General features: G+C 48.5%; 1 protein-coding gene across 4 annotated transcripts in view; it reads right to left on the bottom strand.

Annotated features, from left to right (window-relative positions):
* LOC144155492 (oxidative stress-induced growth inhibitor 2-like) overlaps window positions 1–19,352 on the bottom strand; it is a 102,208-nt gene that overhangs the window by 43,172 nt on the left and 39,684 nt on the right. For 2 of the 4 annotated variants that reach the window (XM_077686971.1, XM_077686972.1), the window contains exon 2: window positions 3,228–3,343. The exons of 1 other annotated variant lie outside the window; for it this stretch is intronic. The gene's annotated coding sequence lies outside the window, so the exon portion shown is untranslated. Of the gene's footprint in view, window positions 1–3,227; window positions 3,344–6,768; window positions 6,793–19,352 lie in introns of those variants that run through there. One more of the 4 variants, XM_077686973.1, reaches the window with a different exon arrangement.

Raw genomic sequence — 19,352 nt, 5'->3', positions numbered from 1 at the left:
AGAAAACACGACTCAGCAGGACTCTGGTGCGTGGTGATGGTGGTGATTAACGGGCGCTCTCAGCCTTGCGTGGTATGTTGGCAATCGCTCCCCTAACGAGCGCCTTTTTATACCGCTTGGTGCAGGAAATCACCAGGAGTCACTGAGGCTTGTGTCCCTCAAAAACCAGAGGATCAGGCGTAAAAAGTCTCTCCTCGTGCCTTTAGAGAAAATGACATCGTCCAAAGAGGCGTGCGGAGCGGCTCTCCTTGGAAGTTTTTTTTTAAACAAAGCTGACCACTCCGTCGCATGCTCTCAGCAGCCCAAAAAAGTAAAGCCGTTCCACTCCATGTGAAAGTTGTCGGAAGTGCAGAGCAGTGATTCGCCATAATGGGTGGTGGCGCCGTTATCCGCTCACTGCTACCACCCATCACGCTCGTCGCCGCCCTGTCTCACTCCTCTCTTCTCTTGCTGAATATGCAATTCAAATTTCCCGCCTTCACAGTGCTCGCGCACCCCCTGCCTGAAACTGCGCCAGCGGGAGTTGTGCTTGCTTTATTTTCGTATACTGGGGCTTTATTCTCGACTGTACAAATTCCCAGGCAATTCGCCATGTTTTTTTTTTTGCGTACGCACAACGTAAGCAATCAGTGACGTGATGCACGCATAGCTCTGACGACATGCAGTGTAAATTGACGCTCACTCATAAAGATCACAACCAAGGTATCAAATATTGCGCATAAAAGATACAAAAACACTTGGAGTGTATTACAAAAATTAAGACGGTAGCTGAGGCTGGCAAGAGAAACACATTTCTGCGGGTCAAAATTGGCGTCAACACCACAAGGCGATCGAGTAACGTTGATCAAAAAGCGAGCGAAAGGCGGATGTCGAGCTAAAGAACATCACACAATTTTTACCGTATCTATTTATTTCTTTCAATCGCTTTTAGTGACATAGTTGGGCTCTCTGCTTCAATGCAAGCTTTGTTGCGTTATCACCTTAGCCGGCCGCAACCGCCGCCACGCCATCGTCGGCTGCTATGTTAGAAGTTTATGGCGTGATCACAGAAAAAGACGGGTGCGACCATCGCTTGTATGACACATAAGAGCAGCAAAGCGCTACGCCTGATAACCGCGGAGCGCAGCGACGTCGCCGACTCACTCATTCGTCAAGCTCGACTTCACAGTAATGAGAAAAAGAGTCACTTTTCTTTGTTATTTTTTCCTTGAGTTCGATCATGTGACCCAGCAGCCTACTAGAAGGAGCGTGGACAAATGCCATGCGTTGGGTTCTTTTTGTCATGGAGAGACTTGTACTGCCCTCTTATGTTGCGGTTACGCGAAACAAATAATTTTTATTTTATTGCCAAACATAAAAGCAAAATACTGCACGTTATTTGTATGCTCCGTGATCGCTGACTTAGAAACAGTCGAAACTATTATTTGTTCCGGAAAACATGCATTAAGCCGCGCATCATGCGAAACTGCGCCTGCTGCAAATTCGCCGACATTTCGCGGCGCCGAAGGTCGGGGAACTTTTTATAAATGCAGAGCATTTCTTAGCCTCGCCTGTTCCTGCGTCGGACGGCGTCCACAGCTCCGCGTCCGCAGCAGGTGCGCGCATGCGTCGTAGTCAGCCCGTTCGCTCCGTCGCGGTCTCTGCGTAACAGGTGCGTGATAGCAGCGCGGTGGCGCGTGGAAGGGCGCGCGCTCTCCCCCCGTACACCTCTCCCTCTACTGCGCGCGCTGCAAATATAAAGCGGCTAGCGGACGCTCGTGCTTCAGTCCTTCAGTCACTGCGTTGCTCCTTCCTTCCTTGGTTGACGCTCGCTCCCACGTTTACTCGTGTCTGCTACTCCAGCATCACGGAAGAAGCGATGGAAGCAACACTGCCTTCAACCAGTACTGAGGCCCCAATGCTCTGCATTTACTCGTGTTCCCCTCGCGGGAAGGCGCGGGAGTTTTTTTGACCTTTTTCGCGGCAAAAGCAGCCGCCATTTTCAAGCGGTTACGTAATATTACGTCACTTTTACGCAGGCTGGAAGTTGCCAATGCGTGACGTGATCGTTCCCCCCAACTATTTAAATTACGTCACGCCTTCTCAGCCAATCACAGAGAGGGCGTGTATTACAAGCAGTATTGTTGTTGAATAGCAAAGACAGGCTTACGTTGCCATGTCCGGGGCATTTAGTCGAGTTTTTCATTGCCGGCCGAGAATTTTGCACTTCACGTAGAGAGAAATAAGGCAAAATTTAGACCTGTTGACAGTAAACATCATGAAACGTCAAAATGACGAAAGCACACACAACCGCTTTGTCAACGGGAAGCACGTGACCAAAACTGAAAGCCAATCAGAAAAGTCTTCTGGCAAATTTACCAGGGGCGGTATTCTCGAGTTTTGTCCCTTTTGCGTCCTTTCAAAAGTGTCCCTTTTGGCGAGCCCTGATTGGCTGAAAGCAAACAACCGGAAGTGACGTAACGCAAGCGCGGCAAATCTACTGCCAACGCCCATTGCTTAACCGGAAGTACGTCACGATGAAAGGGACCCAAAAGGGACGTTTTCAAAAGGGACAGTGCAAGGCGAGCGCGGCCGCCGCTCCTCCAGCCCGGCCGTGGCTGGAGCCTTTCTGCGGCATTTCGAACGCGCCATTTTTGTTCTTGCGCGGCCGCTTTTTTCGCTTACTATCGTAGAAACCAACCAAACGAGCGTTCCTAACTAAATGAACGAGGGGATGCTGATTATATACATAGATATTTCCTGAAATGTACCAGTAGTTTTCTTTGGGCTAAACAACGGTGAGATGTATGACAAGCGGCGACGGTTCACGAGGTTCGAACGGTTATGACTATTCAAACCGAGTGGTTGTCGAAGCCTCGGCGTGACCCCCTGACGACGGTACACCAGGCTCTACTTGGGTCCGTTATCTCGCTGCGCGCCGCCTGATTCCGGCAGTCGCTTGACATCGACCGTTATAGTGCGCTACAACGACAAGACGAGCCCATGCACTTAAAAAAAAAATGCCCGACGTCACCTGTTACACCCGACGTTGGGCACGGAGATAAGGTTCAACATATGAAGCCACGCCGGTGTCCGCGCTGAGTTGCGAGTTGAAATGAATGGAAAAGAGCACAGGCACACAGTGCGTCCGCGTGTGTCTTTCGTGTTGTCTAGTCCTTCGTACCGTTTGTTCGTGCTGTTTGATTTATTTCAAAAACGGCACACAGTCAACCCCGGAAAATTCTTACCAGTCGTCCTCGCAGCGTGTCTTCCTCCCCTCACAGAGGTGGTCCGTTGTCTCCACTCTTCAACGGGTTGAGTAGGCCATGAAAGATCGCTTGACCAGTTAAACCCGGCCACGCGTCTGGATGTAAAAGAAAGTGGACGGAGATGCGATGTCAAGGAAGAGCTGAGAACTGTATATGATGAGACAGGTCGCCGCTTTCCTTTATTAAGCGTCTGAAGGCATCGTGTGCCTATCATTCGTTGCAGATAGCGATTAGCGTATTTACACGATTCTAACGCGCACATTTTTTAAATGAAAATAGGCGTTTAAGAATACCAGCGCGTTGCAATCGGACTCAAAACTCAAAAACCTCAAAACCGGAACCTACAATTCTAAACAGAAACGAAGCGGCTCAACGAGTGATGGAGGTTTCCTTTAAACGCAAAGTAATCATCTTGCTGGAAACGGAAGGGAACCAACCAGGCAGCGTCCCGTGCATAAGGCGTCCTGGAGTCCTACATGTGTTCGCGATTGACGAAAACAAAGGGACCACATTTTTAAGCGCAAGGCTTCACGGAAGGGTTGTGGCTGCCCACAGCGTGTGCCGACTTATGTTCAATTAAGTGTTTAGTTCAATTTGAGGCGTCTGTTAAGAGAATTATTTCGTGCGCGCGGTAGTATCGGCGCCAAGTTGTTTTTGTGCATTCACGGAGTCGAATTCTACTGCGCGTCAGAATCGTGCAAATACGATAGTCTCTTTACAAACACAAATTCATTTGTGGGATTCCAGGTAAGGTAAGAACTACAACTTAGGCATATTTTTTACAAGCTACTTCACTGTTACATTTCATACGATACCATCGATCTTGTTAGCTTAATGACAAAAAATTTCCCCAGGTTTGCAGCTAATAACAACTTTTTACTACCTACCGTGCATACTAATTACGGCAATAAAACTTCTTGCTTTGTGCAATTTCATTGTGAAATGGCTTCCCTCTCATCGTAAAGTCATCATCATCTATAACAATCTTTAAAAAAAAAACGCCTCAGAGTTTTGTTGTTATTAACATAGAAAATCGCACTTGCATTCTGTGTTTGTCAGCAATATTGTTTGTTCTTGTATGCCTTTATTCTGTATTGTTGTATGGTGCGTTTTAATATTGTTTCCTGTTTTGTTTATTTATGTCATTTTGTTTAATTCAGCGTTTACTGGTTGTGAAAGCTGTCTCTTATTATCTGGACTTTTTTTCTTGGCTAGGTGTGGTCATGTTTATTTGTTTTATAAATTCGCGTTTCACGTTTCTCATCGAGGGTCCCATTACAGTCGCCACACTCTGGGACACTCGCCTGTATAATAACTTGCTCGTACCTTTTTTTACCAAAATAAAATTTGACTTTGAAGCTCTTTAAACCCTAATTACAGCTATTTTTATAAGCAATAATTCATTTTGTGATATCCCTTTAATTTAAACAAGTAACATTCCTCAAAACCGCCTGCATGTTGATCATGTGAACCCATTTAATTCGTTTTTGAACAGCTAGACTTGAGCGGGGTTGCTCGTGCTCCATCTCGCCAAATATGAACACCAGTACGCACACGAACGCTAATTGACCGCAAACACCGAGCCACCGGACATCTACGGGAACAGAGCTTGCATCGCAGCGTGTTGCTTTCGCCTTTAGTTATCACTGAGAAAGTAGCCCGTCAGTGGCCACTTTTCCACTCCAGGGCGGCATACTTCAGTGCCTGCGTTCTTTACCGAAACATGAGCTGGTATTGCGCATAAATGCTTTGCGCGACCTCCCAGCTCTGCCGACGCAGCACCGCATAAAACTTGGCTCCCTTCCCATTGCGCAATGAGTAACGCAAGGCGGACACGGTGGCACATCCACCGCGCATGCCCCTACGTGTGCCAAGAATGCTGGTTCCGGTCTCCAGGAAAGATGCTTCAGTTCCTGCATCCACCGTGGCACGGAGCATTCAGCGATCCACAAGGGCTGACGCCTCACTGCAGCCCGCTCCCTCTCACTGAACCTTCAAGGTGCCACATGGGGCCAACCAAGAATGAGGAACAGGCTCTACATCCATTGCGGCTGAATGTCGCCTGTGCATGACAAGCGGCATGACAAGCTGAAACAAGCTCCTTCACATTTGTGTCCATTTTGCGGTGTATACGCGAGGACCTAGACCATCTCATCTGTAAATATGTGCGAGATTTCAGCGGCCACAATGCCCTACACAGGGATTCTCGGCCAGCAGCTTTCCTGAGGCTGCAACTGAGGGACGTACTATTAAGCCAGTGTTCGTGTCGTAAACGTGCGTCACGCCCTACGCAGGATCTGTCAACGTGCCTCAACAGCACAGGACTGGACCTGTCAGTGCCAGTAATTCTAGGCATACCACAACCACCATCTTGACCCTCACCATCATGGTATTCACGATGCATATTTTCACTTATTTTTCATTCCAATTTCCGCGTTCATGTGGCATAGCCACCAATGTGCACCTTGTTCGGCTAACACCGCCAGTCTCATTAGAGATTGTTCGCTCTCTCACTGTGCTAAATTTTGCACGAAATGTTCACGGGCCCGAATTTTTTTCCAGTTGTAAGGGGTTAGCGAAAACTGAGTACTCACCCGCCGCGGTGGCTCAGTGGCTAAGGCGTTGCGCTGCTGAGCACGAGGTCGCGGGTTCGATTCCCGGCCGCGGCGGCCGCTTTTCTGATGGAGGCGAAAAGCAAAAACGCCCGTGTGTACGAGATTTCGGCGCACGTTAAAGATCCCCAGGTGGTCAAAATTAATCCGGAGCCCTCCACTACGGCGCGCCTCATCGCCTGCGTTGCGTCGGCGCGTTAAACCCTACAATCAATCAATCAACTGAGTACTCGCGAGAATTCGGTGGTTTACGTTTGCTTTTTGTACCCCATTCACTTCAATTTCGTTACTTGCTTCGCATGAAAAGGTCTCTCCTCCGCATGAGAACACGCCCCGCCTCTCGCAAGATTAGCAATCCGGACCAGACTCGTGCGGAGCATGGCATGGTAAATCAAACACGGAGTCACGGTAAACTAGACACGGACACAAAAATGTCAACCAAAACGCAAATTTCGCGATTACTTTTTGTATATTAAACTAAATTACGGCATGACTCAGTTCCAATAATAACATTCGGTAATAGCACATTTTGAACATATCCGGACGACACCTTCCTATATCCTCCACGAACATTAGTATTACTTTCGTGTCCGCACTTCATTTGTCCGAGCCTGTACACTGAGCTTCCCTTAAAATTGCCCCCCCCCCCATCTCTCTCTCTCTCTCTCTCTCTCTCTCTCTCTCTCTCTCTCTCTCTCTCTCTCTCTCTCTCTCTCTCTCTCTCTCTCTCTCTCTCTCTCTCTCTCTCTCTCTCTCTCTCTCTCTCTCTCTCTCTCTCTCTCTCTCTCTCTCTCTCTCTCTCTCTCTCTCTCTCTCTCTCTCTCTCTCTCTCTTCCCGTCTAGTAACAAGCCGTTTATTCGGATAACAAGACTACAAAGAAAGACACATCAAATAGGCAATCACCCACCGCCATTGCAAGCACAACAGTAGAGGATAAGGAATCGATGACTTGGTGGCTTTGAACACAGGCGCACGTTCACAGTAATCGTTCCTATCACCAGACGTATACGCTGCAATTAATACGAGCTTGGCGTAGCATGGCTTGCTATGCTGCTTCCAGGAATGTGCCTCAGAGGTCGTGCCTAGCGACACCAAATAAAAGCGTAGCTTATTTAGTGGCGCTAGTCGTGCCCATATAATCCACCCGTACGGAAAATGCCGGTATCTCGTCACGCGGCCGAACGGCGCTGCCTAATCGGCTGTCATAAAACGAGTGCGAACTAGATACCCGCCATATTTACGCGCACCAAGGGGGCCGCATTTTAATAACGCCGATAAGCGGTACTGCGACCCACATGTGAGGATTCTGATAGAGGGCCGATAAGGCGTGTGCTCGTGATAGCCCCGAAAAAGAAGCCAGTAGGGCGGCCTATCGTGGAATCTGCCGTGAAAATTTCCGCACACCTGACGCTGAGACGCGACGGCTCAGAGGTTGGGACAACAAGCGACCAGTCTGCGTCCATCGTACTAACTTCACGTGACTGTCAGCATGGCTTCCGAGATTACGCCGCGCGCGTTTTGCTCAAAACCCGCGCGGGGGAATCTCGGAGGCCATGCTGTCAGCAGCCAAACATGAATTATAATGCCTGTTTCGTTACTGGGTGCCTTTTAGGTTTACACAAATCACACCTATGGCCCCTGTAAGAATTTACATCGAAACAGGACAGCACAACACGTGACACTCCACCCATGTCAAAACTGGGCAGCAATAGAAAGCTGCAATATATAGAGCCGTCGTACCAGCGAAAGCAATGATGTCAAGAACTACAGAAAAGCAGCATCTACATATGCGCCACCATTGGAATGTAATAATGAAGCGAAGTTTTTTGTCAGCACATGACTCCTACAGGTCGATACCATCCCGGTAGTCCAGTTTTTTTCACGACGATGTATTTCTCATCATGGTACGAGTATCGCTGACTTCATTAGCATACACACTGTGCACTTTGGTGGTAAACCATCTCAGAAAATAAAGGAACTGATTTAGAAGCGCAGAAGTATGAAAGTGTCAAGACTGGAGGAGCAGATCGAATTGCTTACACTATGACAGCGATTCCCTGGCGGAGTCCGTACGGGCTCCAAAAGCAAAAATTCAAGGGTTTTCAAGGACTTTCAAGGACCAGAAAATACATTCTCAAAGACCCCATGTAATGTCTTATCTGGGATTATTTATAACTTTTTCAACACAGTAAAAAAGTTGGTTATTGCGCAATGCCTAAGAACATTAGTGCAAAACATTTAGATAGGTCCTAAGGAGTTCTTGAGAGCTTCCCCAGCTTTATTTTTATTTCTTGGTTGGTGTTTAACGATTTTTCTGCTGTTTTTATCAGGCTGTTTGATTTCAAAACGTACGTAATGTTGCCTGCATCTCCTGCTTTGTCAGCAAAGGCATCAGCTGAAAATATTAAATCGGCAACTGTTGCTGCAAGTTTTGCCTTTTTTTTTCTCACGTTGTCATCTCCTCCTCGACATTGCGTCTTTTCGACTGCCTTGCTTCTGCAAGCTGCTTTTTTTCCGAGGTTTCAGATTTTGGAATATCAATTTGCTTCGATGTAAATAATCACTCGCAGATTATTCAAACAAGACGGCGTAACAGTCGCAAAGCTCCCGTTGCACGTATGAAAGAAAAAATGGTCCAAGACCGCGGCGTACCACGTAAGTGCACCCTTCCTCTACACAACAGAAGGCCTTCGCCACTTTCCTATCTGGGAACATCGTATTGTATTGAAGACGTAATTTGTGAGATGTCACGATCTTTAGTAGGGGCGAGATGTTACGACCTTTAACGTCCACAAAATTTCTGAATCTGTCAACACTTCATGCGCCTTCCCCACAATGACTGTGCTGGCCTTCCCCACAATGACTGTGCTGGGACCGCATGGACAGATCTGGCACCGGGTACCTTTAAGGAGCTACAACCCGCTGTCTTCATGTTGTCATGGCTTTGTAGCACCGGCTGTCCCACTGACGAAATGTCATACATATTCCCGCACGGTCTGCATTTCGTGCGATTCGCGTTCGTTGGGTCTGACGAAACCCTGTCTTTGTACGGCTCTTTGCTCAGCAGCCACGGCTGCTGAGAGGTGCACTTCACAGGCCATGGCCTCCGAGATCACCCCGCGCGCGTTTTGCTCACAACGCGCGCGGTGTAATCTCAGAGGCCATGCCCAGGCATGACGAACTTCATTTTTTGTTCACGTCCACCATTTGCCGTGTAAAAGGAAACGCAAAAGGAGCATCTGAGGTGCAGCATACATGGAATGAGCGAGCGTCTACAGGCTACGACGGATGATGCAAGATGAAAAATAGAAGCCAGATTTCATTGGACGGTACGTATCACGATCATTGATTAGATTAAAAAGTTCCTGCTCCCAATGTTGGCTCGTGCTAACAAAAACCCGCAAATTTTTTTTGTAATTTTACGCAGTACACCGAAACCTGATTGTTACAATTTAAAATCCACGAGAAACAACTTAAATTTTGTGAAAATTAAGACAGAGCCACTGATTATCGCCGCGAAAATCAAGGACCGCTAAAACGTTCCAGGACTTTCAAGGCCTTGAAAATGGCACTTATAAATTTAAGGGTTTTCAAGATTTTCAAGGACCTGAGCGAACCCTACATTAACCAGAGGCGGGAGCTTGAGGGCAAGTAAGAATAATCTTGTTATGACACAGATAGAATGTACGCACTGCGAGACGAAACTAGAAACATGACCATCATGGATGAGAAAATCACAGTAGCGGAAAGGTTCTATGCCGATTCATTAAAGATACCGCTAGGGTGGAAAAACAGTTCCAACATAATTCCAATTCACAAGAAAGGTGACGTCAAAGAGCTTCCGAATTACAGACACGTCAGTCTACTCTCTTTTGCATACAAGTTGTTTACAAAGATATTAGTCAACCGCATAAGTCACGCGCTAGATTTTCAACAGCCGATGGAACAGGCTGGATTTAGGGAAGGCTACTCAAGAACGGTTCACATTTACGCAGTTAACCTAGTTATGAAGAAATCGCGTAGTAGAATAAACCCCGTCACATGGTATTTATAGATTGTGAAAAAGACAGCGATGGAAACATTGAGACACCATGGATTAAAGGACACATATACAAGGTTCTTGGAGGACATATATACAAGGAATGTACGGGTTAACGCTTCATAAGAATTGGAAGTTTCCTATTACGAGGGCATCAGAAAAGCAGAAAAGGAGACACAGTCTCACCGAAATTGTGTGCGGCATGTTTAGAGGGGGTGTCTAAGAAGCTTGATTGGAAGCAGTCAGAGGTAGGAGTACATTAACAATGTTAGAGCCACTTCTGAGATTTCTGGACGATATTGTCTTGTTCAGTGAGTCGAGAGAAGAACCGCACAGAAGGATAAATGCAACTATCTTGGGCAAGTTGTGAGTGCCGATGCAAACCACAAGGAGGAAATCAAGAGAAGAATTACTATGGGCTGGGGAGCATTGGGCAGGCGCTATAGCAATAATGAACAGTACGCTACAGCTGTTAACAAAAAGGCAGGTATACAACCAATGCGCACTCCCGGTGACGACTTATGGGGCAGAAACATGAGGACGTATACCTAAGCACCTCAAGAGAACACTTGGGTCTCTACGAGCCGTGAAAATAAGAATGACAGCAGTAACGCTTTGGAATTGTAAGCGAGCGTCTTGCATTAGGAAGCAAACTCGGGTGGAAGGTATATCCTAGTTGAAACTAGGAGAGAGGAGTGGAGTAGTTTGGCTGGACATGTCTTGCGGAGAACTGACAACCCGTGGACCACCCTGTAGTAGGGTAACGGAGTGGCCACCCAGAGACGGGATGGGAGAAGATTGGTAACTCGACGGAGGGACGAGATAAGGAAATTTGGTGGAAAAGAGTGGATTCCGACAGCGCAGGATAGGAGCAGAAGGAAGTCTATGGGAGAGGCCATCGCCCTGCAGTGGACATGAATAGGCTGATATACGATGATGACCGCATATTCTGCGGACCTAAGTGCCTCGCCTATTGTTCCCCACCCACCACGAACCCCCGACAGTGAAGGGAACGAGAAGCGCTCGGCAAAGAGGAGATGGTGAAGAGAACTGAATGAGAAATCATAAAGGTACAAAAGTACATACCGAATGAAGCAAAATAATCAGCAGAGACACGGCCTTCACGAGGCCCAGCTGTTGCAGCGCCGTTGCCAGATGTCCCAACGATGGACGTTCGTTGCCTCATGAATGCCGGCGCTCGCCGCGGCGCAAGCCCTTCCGGACTAGCTATATATAGCGTTTTTTTCAGACACTACCACAGCCCTGAGCAGCGCCGTACACACATTTATATACGTCAAGTGTAAACGACGTAGTCTGATAAGTAAACCCGGCGAGCAAGTGACATTCCAGCGCCGGAGTTTGCCTTTACTTCTGCAACTGCTGCAGCAGCGAGTGCGGCGGTTGAGCTTGTCCCGCTGTAATCTACCGATATAGTCAAGCTTCTAGCACACTCGGAAGATGTCGTTTTCCCACCTCCACACACACAAAAAAAGAAATGCCGAAAATCGAACTTGCGACCTCATGCATGCTCAGGAGCACACTGCCTTAGCCCCTGAACTACCGCGGTGACTCCATGTAAACTGTGTCTGAAGTTCTCTGAACAAGTGCGAAGAGCCATGAAATAGGTTAAATCAAAACTTTGAATACTGGGACAGTATCAAAGCACACTGGAATGAGGCCGCAAAGGGTTCCTTGAGAATTAAATAATGATAATTTTTGCTTGGCTTGGCTATCGCTGTCGCAAAGAATGATTATAAGAAAGTCTAATCGCCCTTTTACGTGGGGTCATACCCAGACTAGTGTGCAGTAGTGAGCATACGCACTGTGATAACGACGCTGCCGACGGATGCCGCAAAATGGACGCAGGTGAGGATATGCATTCAATGTATTTAGATTTGCTGCTAGCGGCCAGTGCACATTAGTTCGCGGACTCCATCGAGTGGCCACGGCGCGTTGGCAGCCACCCACAGTGGACATCAAAGAGAACTCGACAGCCGTGGGATACACAAAACGAAAAAAAAAAAAGCATTTAAGGCCTCTTAGAGCGGCTGTAAAAAGAACACCACCAGAATACGGCTGAACTATATACAGATGAAGGTGTGCAGAGAGGCATGCGACAAATAGTCGCAGTTGGTTTTGCGCCCATGATTTTCAACGTGGGAAAGCACTCAATTACCGTACGCACGCGGCGTTTTCAGTTGGAGCGCGAAATTCTCCGACACATCCGCTGAAATGTGCGCAGAAAACCCGGGAAGAGCAGCCACCAAACCCTGCATAATTGCAAAAGTGCGTGCGTGTGTCTGTTCCTTGCGCAAAGCTCACGTTCGGGCGAACCGAGAGCTGCTCAATGAATTGCATGTTTGTTTATGGTCGCGTTTACTGCCCGGTAATCTGCGTCATCCCTTGCTACAGAAAAGTAGGTCAGGGTAGGGGGGGAAAAACAGCTATTGTGGGCATCTTCAAGCAGCGGGCGTCTCGCAATGTGTACCAGAAAGTGCTGTCAGGAAATAGTCCTATCGGCCAGGCGTTGTTCTGCCGAGAGGTATAATGGTCCTCAGTGTTTGCGATGGCTTATATAAGACGCTCGATAAGAGTACTAGAAAGCCGGTGGCAGTTTTCTGCATGCGTCACGAAAAGGCGCATGCAGGTGGGAACAATGGAGCGCCTTATCTTCCCTTCTCTCCCCGCATTCCCAAGTGACTCGCGGCTCGTCTGCGGACCACGTCTTGATCCTTCCAGAGCGTACGATGGATGGACTGGCGCCAGCCGAAGTCCTGAAGGACCTTCGCACTCCGAAGTTGGTCCTCGATCGCGGGACACGTTGCGGCCTGATCCGACACGACTATAGTTGCGATCGTTCCGATCGTTTCGGAAGGAGAGCCTCGGTTAGTAAGCGAAGAATAGCTGTGAAGAAGTAGAGCGGTGGAGCCCGCCAAACTCGCTTCTTGTGCCCGGTACGCAGTCATTTGGCATTTTTGCCGTATTTCAACAACTAATTCCGTTATTTTTCGAGTCGCACTTTATTACGCGAGAAGTTTGGAGACAGACTCCAGACAGTCAGAATTATATTTTAACTGGGAACGGAGAAATTTAAGGTGCTGCCGGCCGAAATACCTCCCCACATATGCAAAAAGTCCTTTGGCGTAAGCTCTCAAGGAACACACGACGAACCGCAGTGTGGTAAAACAGTTCCTGCGAAAAACAACCGTGCGAACAAAAATATTGGCCACGTATCTGCTCGCTTCCCTACAAATGCCGCAGAAAGACAACGGCCATCTGCCACCTGTGCCGCGTAACTCCTCCACCCCTCTCCTTCTCCCACCCCTCATGCTCTCCCCCCAGTGTCGCTCGCTCCTCCTATGACGAACGTAGTGAAGGTCTGTTCAATGCAACCTTCCCGCGTTCGATGATGGTGATTATGATTAGTGGCCCACCCTTTAAATCGGGACGTCGGTTGTCCGCAACCGACTTGCCGTTTTATTCCTTTGATTGCTAAGGGTACCCCCTATGTAACAAGCTAATGACGTGTCATCTCACCAAATAAACTAATACATTTATGTTTTACACTCTTCTTTTAACTCTAGCGCTGCTCTCAGGGCAGGCTAAAAATACTTTTTTTCTGTCAGAGGTGGTAGCTGTCCCAGGCCATCTTCCCCTCTTTGCCTTTCGTCCACCAGCATTCTAATCTTCTTTTAGTCGTCTCACCAAACTTGAAGTTAACTCCCTCTGTGCTACCCTTAAATATTAGGGCTTCTGGAAGCCGAATATTTCCCGCATGTAGATTTGGATGGATACACTCACACTCCATCACTATGTGCCTCATAGTTTCTGTTTCTTTTCCGCAGACCACGCATACCGCATAATTCGCATGCACGGCTCCCGCGCCATCTGTTGGTGATAGAGCGCGTCTTTTTCGTCACCTTGTTTTTTTCCTGCTTGGAACAGCTCGAGACGGCTTTTGTTTTGGTGTTTGCTTTTACCTTGCCTTTCTTCGAAACCGTTTTTTGCGCATGGTCTTTTTTTTTTTTTTTCATTTGCTATCGCAAAGACCAGAACAACATTGAGTTTTTAATTAAAAGAGCGCTGGTGCTCTCGGTTATGTACCCATATCCTGCCTCACAGATGCCTGAGGTTTTCTCTACGCTGAGTAATGTGCGACACGCATGAACCACGGCAGCAGTTAATGTGCAGCGGCGCAAGCCGTCGGCATTCACGGTCGATTTCCGTGGCCGTGCGGCGAGTGATTGGATCGAAGGACACACATCAAACCCGCCAGCATATAGGACTGTTACTTTGTTGAATACCGACTATCCCACTTGTTGAAAGTGTTGCCGCACGTAATGAGCCCTGCCCAGACAAGTAGCGCTCCGGGGCGTACCCGATTTTTTCGGCCCTATCTCTCATCAGGGACTTGTTCGCATTCGCCACTCGAACAGGCATTTCAGGCCGCTTCGTTACTTGATGGCCGTTCTTCGCAGCTTCGGCTTTCCAGGGGATCTTATTACGAGGTTAAATCTTTTGTACTATGGCCTCACTTCCCGACTCCTCTTAAACGGACAACTTAGCGCCCCTTTCCCAGTTGAGCGCGGAATCAGGCAGGGGTGCCCACTCTAACCCCTACTTTTTGTCCTGGCCATCGCCCCTCTACTTAGACGCGTGGAAAACTTCCCTAGCATACGCGGCTTTCCCCTTCCCGGACAGGCCCAGGTAAAAGTGCCGGCGTACGCAGACGACGTGTCCCTGTTTTTGCGGGACGACAGCAGCTTTACCGCGTTCTCACGCCTCTATTCCATCTACTGCGAGGTGTCTGGCGCGCAAATAAACAGGGGCACCACGCCTCGGGTGAGGTGGCGCGTGAGACATGAACGGGAATTGTGAAGAAGGCCAAAAAGCGCCTGTCGGTAGCTGCGCAATTTAAACTGTCCTTCACGGAACGCAGCTTCGTAATTAAAGCATGCGTTTCTTCCGCTCTTTATTACGTTACGCGCATAGCTCGCCCCCCGAAACGTAGCGCGGAAGCTGGAGACCAAGGTATCTTCCTTTTGGAGAGGAAAGACGGAGAGCTAGGGCTTTCATGCGGCTCCCAACCAGCATGGGGGGATACAGCCCCCCATGCATGTCGACAATGTGCAGCGTCGTGGCGAGGTTTGTAGATCTGAGGCGAAACCCGGGCTACATAGGAAGCAGCTTTCTAAAGAGCACATCGCGACGCGTGTGAACCCTACACAGGCCCTTTGGCAGAGGAACCGCCGCCGTTCTACGCCTATGTCACGAAAACCTTTCAGGAACTGTTAGCACAGGTTCCAGACTCGGAAATTTCGTACATTGCCCCAAGCAAAGTTTGCAAACAACTTGCTGTGGCGGAACTCGCTGTGGAGCAAAAAGCGCAGCGCTCGAAAAAGGCGCGCTGGAGACAGCTTACTTCTTCGGTTCTCCAAGCGGACGTTAAAGATTTCGGGTGAGTGCGTGGTTTGGGTGTTCTTCCCACTAGAGACCGCTTGACAACGTGCGGCGTAACACCGTCAGCGCGGTGTCCTCAATGCGGACAAAATGAAACTTTGCGACACGCAATCTTTCAGTGTTCCGTAGCAAGGACGTTTTGGACGCTGATGTCTAGGTCTGTTCAATACTCCTACCCTACCAAGTCGCCAACACCTACCAACACCTACCAACTCGGCCAACTTGCAACTGTCCTACATGTTTAAAGTACGCACAAAATCGCGCAATGGCCTAGTGACGTTTCTGTTATGTGTGGGGACCCTGGTTGTATGGAGGCATCGTGGTGTCGCGGCACTCCGGTCCCGGCCTCAAAAGACTAAGTTCCCAATGCTGCTGCGCATGCGCACGCGTCTGTTCGAATTCACCTGGAAGCGGAGATCGCCACGCTGGGGGAAGAGGCGCGCCTCCTGCGGTGGTTGTGCAGCTTCATCAGGGTGAGCAGTGCACGTTTGGACATTCGAATTGTAGAATATTAGCCTCGTAACCATAACAAGATAGAATATTAGCCTTGTAACCAGACTAAATACCATACATAGTTATCTGCAGTGTTCACTTTATCATGTCTGTATCTGTAACGATCGAAGACTATAGCGCTGCTACTAACATTCGTGGTGTTTCTACCCTGAAGTTGCTGTTCGCGTTTGTCGACCACTTAACTTTCCAGTCTGTCTATGTTGTACCCTGCGTGATACAAAATGTTACAACTTGTATGTAGGTCAGCGGCAGCCATTTCTGGATTGTTGTTTTTGTGTGTGTTTTCTTTTTGTAATGCGTATTTGTTACCTGACGCATAGTTCCATCGAGGCATGTTATGTATCAGCTTCGATGGACAAATAAACCTCTTTACAGACAGGAAGACGTTCTGGAAAGCAATAGATAGGATATTTGCAGCCATATTAGGGACGCATATGAGTGCGCGAAACAACATTGCAAATTTCTTGTTGTGTGTTGGCGAGTTGGTGTTGTGGAGGAGACGAGGATTAGCGGCGATGCGCGCGCGCGACCACAGAGGGACATGTGACCGTGACCCTCTGTTGTAGGGCGCCAAATAAATGTTTATTAGGCACTTTGAGGGCGAGCTTTCTACGACGCGAGGGAGCGAGTGTTTCTCCAGCGTTGGTCAACGTGTTTTATTGCCATGAGGAAAGACAGGTTGTATCTGCGTATGCTACCTTTATTAGCACCATGAGTCTTGGCATTTAATCTTCTGGCACTGCTACATGTTGAATTTGTTTCAATTACCACGGAAAACATTGAACTATGTGTAGTGGTAATAAGCTGTAAGTGGTTAGATTTGTAGAGACCCATGCGCTGGTTGTGTTACTTGTGTGCGTAAAGGGACACCAGAGGCTGGATGAAATTTTGTTTTAACTGAAAGATTATGCGTTTTGTAGGTCCTTCGGCGTTTGTTCGACGAGTAACGATGCGCTATTTGCTAAGTAAATAAAGCTGGCATTTCTCTCTCCCGTTTCCCTTTCATTTTTTCATGATGTAGCCAATGCGTCACAAAGTAGGAGCGAAGCACAGTTGCTGTCTAGGCGCTCTCACGCTGGCAACGGTAGTTTTTACGTCTCCAAGCCATGGCCGACCCCGACAGCGTTTCTTGAGCCGAGGAAACTGACTTGGACTTTAATGATTTTTCACCGACGGAATGAGAAATGATCTTCAATGGTCGAGCGGCTGGCGTGACCACCTGTAGCGGCCTCCCAGGCCCCGTCTAGCCGGCTACGAGCGAAGCGACTAGCGCCGCTTCGAATATCCAGCGCAGCGACCCGGCCAGCGCGGTTCAGGCTGGCGCCTTCACCTTACCTCGTCCTGGCGATCGCAGCCGTCTAATATTATCTTCTCTCGCGCGATTCTAGGGTGGAATAAACTATCATAACGGGGGCCGTGTCGAGTAGTCGTCGTCACCCGCGCTCCACCTCGCCCTAAAATAACAAGGACACATCGACGCACGCTTTGCGGATTATCAACAGCGGCGCGCGGAGAAGAGCACAAGGTCGGATCGATCAGCCAACTACCCGCGGTAAGTACTATACCTCTCACGCGCGATAAGGTACGAACCGGGCAACATTTGAAATAAAGTGTTACTCCTCCTACTCCTCTTCCTCCTCATCTGCGCGCGGAGAACGGGAGATCTTCTTCCTTTCGTCGATTCTAATTAAGGGACTTCAGACGCTTCCTGTCGTGTATATTGCTTGCAGAATCTCGGGCGTTCACCGTCGTACGTTACTGAATTCGCTAAATGCGCACCCACGCCTTTCCCAAACAAAACTGAAAGCGTGATGGCTGACTGAATAGTGAGGAAAGAAGCCTGCCTCGCAATGTATAAAAGCTCTAGTCGGTGCTTTTTATGTAAGATGAGCTCACGGCAAGCTTTGATTTACATTTACTTCATGTGCTCAACCACCTAGGAACTGTTTATTTCAGGTAAACATTTATAGATGCTTCTCCAGTGAGCTCTCGCCGTTCAAAACTTTTGTGACGTCACAAACCGTTGTACCCAAAAGCGGACGGGCGTCCTCGCCTGTTTTCACGTTTCTTGTATTTTCTGCCTTATTAAACAACTGCTGGTTGCGAGAGTGGTGTATTTAGGTTCTCGGCAACGTAATCTATCAATACAGGCCAATTTGTTTCCGCCCTTTAGTGTCCGTTTAACTAGGGAGGAAATTGATTGATTGATTGATTGATTGATTGATTGATTGATTGATTGATTGATTGATTGATTGATTGATTGATTGATTGATTGATTGATTGATTGATTGATTGATTGTGTGGTTGAACGCGCCGAAGCTTCACAGCTAGGCGATGAGGCGCGCCGTAGTGGAGGGCTCCGGATTAATTTTGATCACCAGGGGATCTTCAACGTTCGCCGAAAATCTCAACACATAGGCGTTTTTGCTTTTCGCCTCCATCAGAAAAGCGGCCACCGCGGCCGGGAATCGAACCCGCGTCCTTAGGCTCAGCAGCACAACGCCTTAGCCACTGAGCCACCGCGGCGGGTAACTAGGGATGAAATAAATTTCTCTTTACAGACAGACACCAGAATTTCAGCGTTTAGGGTACACCACGGGAAAATTTCGTCTTAAAGGAGAAATTCTCGCACCAGCATCCGTCAACCGTCCAGCTGTGCGGTCCTTGCAAAGGACCATAGAGAGTGACCTTCTCCTCAGCTGGGAAGGAAGCATTGCTCTAAAGAACTCGCGCCCTGAACGGCTCGCGCCCGAGCAGCGCCTGCTGAGGGCTCTATCTTCTCGCACTCAAATTGGTTGCAAACCCTCGGTGCAAAACAACAGAACGTGCCGAAAGAATTATACGACACCTAAAGCAGTCCTTGTGGTGTAGTGAATGCGAATAGTGCTGAATTTTGAATGTTTTATAGCTCCTATTGATGTGGACGGTTCAGAATCCATCGTGGCATACAGTACTGCGACGAAATTTGTAGATCAAGTGTCGCATGCAAGGCTGCGTGTTCAATCTATGCACGGTAATGGCGTGAGGCCTAAGATGGCACGCGCCTGGTGGAGCGCGTCTGTCGTCGTCGTCGTCCTCCTCCTCCTCTTCACGACGTTCGTTTCCCCTTTCGGTTATACTACTGATCGCACTTGTTAGCGCTACCTGTACGCTATTGGTGAGAAGGTGCTTTGGTGCGCACCTAATTGCTTCTTGTGTAACTACATATGCTCCAATCCACCCATAGTACTGACTATGCACGTTTGTAACACGTTTCTGCGTCGGAGACCGCAATCAGTTCACTATGTTCACCTTCAGTCAGCTAAAACGATCACATGTGAGGCGGGAGAGCTAGGGTTAGCACCGCTGGCTGTGATTCAGCTTGACCTCAGGAAGGCCTTAGGAAGGGTACAACGGTCATTTCTGTTCACACTTCTAACGTACTGCGGAGCAGGAGACACCGTGATGGAGTGGATTTAGATATGCTACACTCAAATCAC

The sequence above is a fragment of the Haemaphysalis longicornis genome, unplaced genomic scaffold (assembly GCF_048455015.1).
Source record: "Haemaphysalis longicornis isolate Haplotype H1 unplaced genomic scaffold, Haemaphysalis longicornis Haplotype H1 scaffold_1, whole genome shotgun sequence".
Classification (NCBI taxonomy): Eukaryota; Metazoa; Arthropoda; class Arachnida; order Ixodida; family Ixodidae; genus Haemaphysalis; species Haemaphysalis longicornis.
The sequence above is the reverse complement of the archived record's forward strand: the minus strand, read 5'-3'. Positions and strand labels throughout refer to the sequence as shown.